Genomic DNA, 8,160 nt, shown 5'->3' with positions numbered 1-8,160 from the left:
GAATTTTAATTCTGATGGAATGAAAAATAATGGCTAATTGAATAATATGTTAAAGTGTCTCTTAAATGGGCGATCCATATGAGGGTTTGCTGAGCATGCAGAACAGAGAGAACAGAATCTCCTCTTTTGGTTTTGCTTGCAGCTACTAGTGTCAGCCAATTTCCAATAGTCAGTACCTGTGTGTTGTTTGACTTGAAGGAGGCAGATCAGGGCCTAAGCATCTAAATTAATGGGCTACATCAGCCAATTTTGCACTTGTGCTGTTAGAAAATGGATTATGCAGTTTAATAGCTCTGAAGTAGTTTGACAGCCTCAGATGAAAAAGAAATACATAAATGTGGAGACAGAAGTATGAAGTGGAAACTTAGTCAGGATTTCTGCTTTCTTTGTGCTACTGGTTGTTTCTATCAGACAGTTGGTGATCCATTATGTCACTCTAAACAACTGTTTATCTTTGCATGACTGTGAAAATGACAATCCTTAAGGTAACTTATTTATAATAAAACGTTAATTAATGTTTTGTTCTTCTAGATGGCCCTATTCTCTAATTACCATTTCTACATTATAAATATCTACAAGAAAAATAAGAATAAATGAAAAATAGACAGTTTTCACTTGTTTTTCACCCCTAAACTGAGAGATTTTTCACTAAAAGAAAAGGAAAAAAAAAAAATGTTTTCACTTCTTTTTCACCCCTAAATTAAAAGGAAACAACAGAAATCTGATTAAATTTATTTCACTTTTTAAAAAGCCCTCAACTGATTTCCAGTCAAAACTTAACTATTATATAACTAAAAGGGCAGGAGTCTTGGCATGGCCTTTTGTAGAAGAAATAACCTTCCTGATTCTGCATTTCTCATTTTGCACATTAAGCGAGAAGACACATCTTCCCAGAAATCATTCGGTTGGAGACCAGATCAGTTACTGAGGCAGCCAATGCTTCACCCCCTGGAAGGAAACTCTGTGCTCCCATGAGAGTGGACAACCCAGAAATGCAAAATTTTACTGGTAATTCCCTGATGTTAATCACACTTAGTTTAAGACCAGGATCTGTCTGTGCTACAGCACAAGACTAAACTTCAGACCCCAAGATACAGCACAGCCTGGATAGGCTGGGTCAGTGGGACAAGGCAATCATACAAGGTTAAACAAGGTGAAGTGACAGGTCCTACACTTGGGTAACAACTACCCCAGGCAGGGGGAAGAGTGGCTGGAAAACTGCCCAGCAGAGAAGTTCTTGGCTGTGCTGGTTGACAGCCAGCTAAACATGAACCAGAGTGTGCCCAGGTGGCCAAAAATGTCAACGGCATCCTGGTTTGCACCAGCAGGACCTGGTCAGCAGTGATGGGCTCCCTGTACTAGGCACCGGTGAGGCCACACCCTGTCCTGTGTCCAGTTCTGGCCTCTCCTGAGGTTCTGGAACATGTCCAGGGAAGGGCAATGATGTTGGTCAAACATAAATCCTATAAGGCATTGCCACGACAGCTGAAGTTGTTCAGCCTGGAGAAAAGGAGGCTGATGAGAGACATGGTCATCCTCTACAACTTCTAGAAAGGAGGTCGCAGAAAGGTGAGGCAGGCAAGTAGAGATAAGACAAGAGAAGGTGGCCTTAAGTTGTGTCAGGAGAGATTCAGGTTGGAGTTAGGAAAAAAATTTTACTGAATGGTGGGTAAGTACCGGAACAGGCTTCCCAGGGAAGTGATGGGGGTCACCATCTCTGAAAGTCAAAACAAGTCAAACTTGTCAAAAGCCAAGTAGACATGGCACTTCTCGATAGGGTTTTGTTGACCTGGTGGTATTTGAACAAAGCTCGGACTTGATGATCTTGGAGGCCTATGAGGTGTATTGGAATTTGTCTAAGTGTGGAATAATAATTATCTTAAGCCATATAGAGTCTATCTATGTATGCTCTGAGTATTTTTATTAGCATAGAAGTTAAAATAAGCAATTATTCAAAAATATCCCAGATTATTTTTAGTTTCACCATATTACAAATTTTATTTTTAACAACCTGCATATTACTAATAATCATTGACCTTTAAAATCTGTATTTATATGAAGTAAATTCTAAGGGTTCTTTTATACAATAAAAGGAATTTTGAAAAAAAATCCTTCTTGTCATGTATGTTTTCCTTTTCCATTTCCCCCTGCTTCACCAACTGGACTGCAGAGATTACCCCCTTAACAGAAAGAAAAAGCATATGTCAACTTGCCTCACCTACAGAGCCTTGGGGCAAAACACATCACTTTTTTGGGACTGTCAAGGATTGAATAAATCAGAGATAAGTGGGTTAAAATGTCAGCACCCACTGGGACCAAAATAAACCTACTATATTTTTTCATCCAAGTGAAATCCTAACTGCAGTACCACCAGCACTTCGTTCATTCATTCAGGAAGACAACTTTAGATTCTTAATGATTTTATTTTTTTCTTAATTAAAAAAGTAGTTGGTTTTTTTCCCCCTCTCATTGTAATAAGCCTGTGAAAGTAATCTTGTGGAAAAGGTCAGATAAGCGTGATGTGAAAGATGGTGCTAAAAGCCTTTCAAACTTTGTTTATTAATAGATATAACCTTTTCACCTCTGCAACATCTGTCACCACTAGGTTAAATATCATTTATCTTACTGGTCACCTGACTTCTTGTTATGAGTACAGGGAAATGCCACAAAAAAACACTGAACAGTCACAAATCCATTATAAAAAATGCAAGAGAAGAATTGCCTGAGTCCTTCTAATAAAACATAACCTAACATGGAGTAACTAAAGACACTGAGGGTAGCCCCTGGTTTTAAAAGCATTCACTAGGCCATTGATCATTGAAGACAACATGCAGTGACCTCACACAAACACAATGTAAACTCCCAAACTCATTGATGGCATTCCTAGCACTCTCTCTGAATTTATATTGCCTCTCTGTAAACTGTTTGACATAAGCAGTGAAAGATGGAAACAAAAAAGGGCCTCCTCAATATGACGAGCATACCACCAAATGCAGCTGGATGCAAGTGAATTAACTTGTAGCTTACTTTGATGTTCAAAGAAGTCTCAGGCCAAGATGTGTGTTAATGGAATTTTCATTAAGATTCTTGGTAGTATATTTTTCCTTCTGGATAGTCCAAAAATACGACAGAGCATAAAAACTACCTGAATCTATTTTGAGGAGAAGAAGAAAAGAAATGGAAAAAAATATACCATGTCATTATCTATTTTTCAGAAAGAATGCTTTGGCTATGTAAGTCAAATCATGCACTCACAAAGACGTGCGGGTGTATATATGTGTCCGTCCTTCCTTCCTTCCTTCCTCTCTTCCTCCCTTCCTTCCTTCCTTCCTTCTTCCCTTCTTGTTTCCTCTGAGCACCAAGAATATACAAGTGCAGGATCCTCGGTATTTTTACATCTACTTCCCATAAGTGTGCAGCAAACACTACATTAATGCATTTGCTTTATATTCTAAAATTATATAAATTAATTGTAAGGCAAATGTCAAAATGTGAATACACAGAACTAGAGCAGGAAGCTGCAGAAAGCAGTAGAATTATATCAGTTAGCCTATTAACTGTTTAAACAATTGTGGGTCTGGGTTTTTTAAGTTTTAATATGCTTGATATTTAAAATATTAAAGCTCAGATTATTGTGTGTGGAAAGCTTGAGGACTTTTTTTTTTTTTTTTTTTTTTTTTGAAGAGTGATGCAAATTTTGTAGATCATTTATTATTGATATTTAGATATTGTGCTCCTGCAGTGAGTAAGTGGTCAGGAAGCAGATGCTACTGGAAAGTTCTCCCTTTTGTTTTTAAGCCATCCATGACAGCAATAGGTAAATTCTTTCCCTGTACTCAAAAAAAGGAATAAATCAAAGACAAATAACTACAAGAAAGACAGAGAAGGATATTTACAAGGGCATACAGTGAGATGACAAGGGGGAGTGGTTTCAAACTGAGAGTAGGTGTAAATTAGATATTAGAAAATAATTCTTTACTGTGAGGCTGAGGCACTCTGGACACAGGTTGCTCATAGGAGTTATGGTTGCTGCATCCCTGGAAGTGTTCAATGCCAAGCTGGATGAGACTTGAAACATTCTGGTTACGTCCATGACAGGCTGCTGGAACCAGGTGATCTTTAAGGTCCATTCCAACCCAAGACATTCTGTGATTCTCTGGTTCTAAAATTCAATTCCATGAATGAAGTTGTATCTGAACGTTGTTTTCATCCTGCTTCTAAAATGGCATTGTACCTTTCTGGAGAGCTGATTACAAAGCTGCATTACAGCTGTCATTGTGCACACCACAAGGACATCTCAAGGCTTTGCACAATTCCGAATGAAGTGTCAAAATAGAGCTGAACATCAAAACGTATCACTGCCTTCCTGTGCAGGAAAAATTTAAAAAATCCAGAAGCATCTTGTAGCTTACAGTTTTTCAGCAAAGTTACTGCCTTTAAGCCATGAGAAAATACCAAGATTTGTATTTGTATTTACTACAGAAAACCACAGATATAAGAAACTGTAGGAAACACAACTGGCAAGCACAGTCATACCTATGAGAACTGCTACAAGAGCAAGTACGTATAGAGTATTAACTTTGTGGGTGGGTAGGACACTGAGTCCAAATCCCTCTTGCAGTTTCATGTTGTTTTTTCTCTTTTTCCATCTGTCACCTAAGAACTCACTCTAATGCCTGAAGATGATAGGAGTGGCTGTTAGTGACCTTGAGTAACCCATGTACTACAGAGTGTGATGCCTTTCTTGCTCCATGCAGCCGCTGGCTTTGCCCTGAAGTGGAGCATCCCTTGTGCTACTCTGGTGGTTCAGCAGCTCTTTTTGGAGCATTTTCTAGGCTTTCAGTGAGGGTTTTCCCCTCTTGTTGGATCCAGGGTTATATAAACTAGGGGGGGGGTTGTTTGTTTTTTGTTTGTTTGTTTGTTGGTTGGTTTTTTTCCTGTAGAAGTCTGATATGATTCAAGTAGGACAACTAATCATTTTGACCCACTACCTTAGGTTTAGTAGTTTAGTAACAAAAAAAGTTACAATGAGACTCTGGGCAGGTAAAACCCCTCTGGTTTATTTTTCAGTCCCTTGTGGGTGGGTTTAAATTTCAGTCCCTTGTACTGGAATTGCACGCATCCACTGCTTCCAGAACCTCTTCTCTTTTAGAAGGACAGAGGATTTCATCCTCTTCCAAATACCAGCCTTTTGTAAATCTATCTGGTCTATTTTAACAGTATTTTCATAGCCTGTATCTCCCATTCTCCACTCATCCTAGGAACTTTTACACATTCTTAGTCAGCTGTGAAGTGCAAATGAACTTCTCACTGGACTCCTTTAGCCCTTCTTTTGATTTCTACAAACCTATGAGTACATTTTCTCCTTCTTGAGGAGGAAAAAAAAAAAAAAAAAAAAAAAAGAGAGAGAGGATGAAACAAAAGTGGACATTCATTATAATTGCATTTTCTTCCATTCACTGCAGCCTACCATGTGAGTAGGTCCTGTCTTCAATTGTTATATAAACAGCTTTTGGAAACATAATGGAAATTATTTCAAAATTGCTTTGGGATGGAACATTTTCTCTGAAAGAGTTGTCAAGTTTCAAGAATAACAAGATTCTGAGCCATGGGATTGACAGTGATTTATTGCATCACCAAAACTGGTTGGCCCTGTCAGACACATGACTGGGCACTCAGACAGCAAGCTTTCCTGGGAGGTACTTAACTTTAGACTGATGCATCATCTGAAGGCACCAGCTACTGTCTCAGTAGTGAATCATAGCTTGTATGCACTGCTCTAGCTCTGCTGGAGTAACACACCTTCCCTTGGTTGCTTTGCCTCAGCCCGCCTCCTGGTGCTGTTCCCACTCCTAGAGAAATCACTAACATTTCTAAATCACTACTCACTTGTATGGTCCTCTGCCCTCAGTTCTCACCTTGGCTGGGCTGCTTGGCTTGATGCACAGAGGGACACAATGGCTGAGGTTGTAAGGGACCTCTGGATGCCGTCTGCTCAACCCTGATGCTGAAGCAGGAGCACTTAGTTGTCCAGGAACGCATCCAGACAGCTTTTGAAAATCTCCAAGGATGGAGACTCCACAACCTTCTCTCTGGGCAACCTGTGCCCAATGCTCAGTTGCCCTAATAATGAAAAAGTGTCTCCTGATGTTCAGAGTCCACCTTCCATTTGTCTGTCTGTGCCCATTCCCTTTTGTCCTGCCGCCGAGCATCACCGTGCACAGGCTGACTCCATTCTATTTGCCTCCTGCCTTCAGATATTTTCCCATATTAGTAAGATCCCTCGTCTTTGCCCTCTCTCTTCGCAGCAGGAATGCCACGGTCTCCAAACATCCTTGTAGCCTTTTTCTCCAGCATTCCCAGGTCTCTCCAGTACTGAGGACAGACCTGGACACCGACTCCACTCCAGAAACGTTCTCAGCAGCCCAAAGGAATCTCCCTCTGCCTACGGACAGTTCCGTGAGCAGTGAACCCACGGTCACCCCGGCTCTCATTCTGGCAGAGACACCTTTCCTGACTCTTTCGCAACCTGGGATCCCCACCCGAACCCCGTGTCCCGCCCGGCCGATCCCTCTCCATCGGGGCTGCGGGACCCCACCCGTCCGTGTTAAACCTCCCCCGTATCCCGGTCCCGCTCCTCCCGGCGCTCGCCATCCCTGCGGATGGATGGATGGATGCCAGCCCCTTCTACACCCCGCTGGGAACAGCATCAAAACAAACCTGCGTTGGCCGGGAATCGAACCCGGGTCAACTGCTTGGAAGGCAGCTATGCTCACCACTATACCACCAACGCCGCGGCGATGGCACCTCCCTGCTTGTGCTCTCTGTGCTTTCCTCCTTCTCTCTGTTCCCAAATTACCCACAGGATTTACTACCTGCCCTCAAGTATAGCAAAGAGCCGCTGAGGGAAGCATTCCAGGTTTCTCCAAGGCTGCCAAGGCTACTAGAAAATCAGAAGCTTATTTGGTTGTTTTTAAACACTGAAAAAAACCCTAAGGAATTGTTCCGTGAAATGTTTCTAACATCCTGATTGGTTTAAAAGAAATTCCAAATAGAAGGACTAAAACGTTCAGAGAGGGGACTGTGGATAATAACACAATTGGGAAAAAAAAATGCTGGCTGACAGCACACATCTGATAAAATCAGCATTCTCATTTTTAGTAAAAGAAATAGTCTTTCCAGCATTAATATTAAAGATGAGATTTTTATCTCATGTCTGAAAAATTAGGTGGAAAAAGTTATAAAAAACAACATATGTTGTCCTTTCCATCAACTACTGCTTTTGTCTTCTCAGTATCATCCAAAGAAACATAAGATTACATGGAAAATATAGCTGAAAATAAAATAGAGTTGCAAAGGTTAATATTTGAAAGAGGGTTATCTGAAACACAACCCTGAAGTGCTGATTCTCAAACTTCAATACATTTTTGTGATATAACTTGTGAAGAAATGTTTTCTACTACAGTGGATAGAGCCAACAAACTGTTTTAGGAGAAGAAAATCTCAAAAAAATCACATGGTGTGAGGATATCTTATGGCATTCTAGAGCACCCATTATTTCACTTCTGAGAACGCCCTGTTTACAAACAGATGTGGCTCTTAACATGTAGAAATCTCAGCAAGATTGTGATGGAAACCATTCTGTACCAGCAGAGAGGTCCCAAGCAGAGAGACCTTCATGTCTCCTTCATTCTCAAATCCTCTGTCCTCAGCTTCCTGCAGTTATAATCAGGTAAGTTGTAAGATCTAATATTGTTCAGACATCCGTCAATGCTGACCCCTTCTGTCACTCGGCATCTGAGTAATGAACAGGTTCATAGCAGCTCCCCCAGGTCTGTGCATACTCTGACCACTTTACAAGTGTTGGTAAAGATGAAGATTTTTGCAATGAAATGTAAAGTTAAATGAATTAAATGCAGTTAATTAAATGAAACTCTGTCTTGCACAACCATGCTGTTGTAAGGATATCAAGTCTTCTCTCATTTTCTTATCTTATTTTACTTTAAAAGTCAGCAAAACCAGCCAAGGTCCTATTTGGAATGGTCTTCAAGCAGCTCATGAGGACATACTGTTAAGTGTATTTATACCTAAGATTTAACAAAACAAACTAAGAGGGCTCTGCTGAATGATGCAGTCTGTTTTGACTGCATGTGACATGCA

General features: G+C 40.6%; 1 non-coding gene across 1 annotated transcript; it reads right to left on the bottom strand.

Moving 5' to 3' along the window:
- Window positions 1–6,721: 6,721 nt before the first annotated feature.
- TRNAG-UCC (transfer RNA glycine (anticodon UCC)) lies at window positions 6,722–6,793 on the bottom strand. The gene has a single exon. It is a non-coding gene; the product is annotated as a tRNA-Gly (tRNA).
- Between the last annotated feature and the right edge of the window lie 1,367 nt (window positions 6,794–8,160).

Source organism: Hirundo rustica, chromosome 1 (assembly GCF_015227805.2).
Source record: "Hirundo rustica isolate bHirRus1 chromosome 1, bHirRus1.pri.v3, whole genome shotgun sequence".
Taxonomy (NCBI): Eukaryota; Metazoa; Chordata; class Aves; order Passeriformes; family Hirundinidae; genus Hirundo; species Hirundo rustica.
This window is presented reverse-complemented; position numbering and strand designations above follow the sequence as displayed.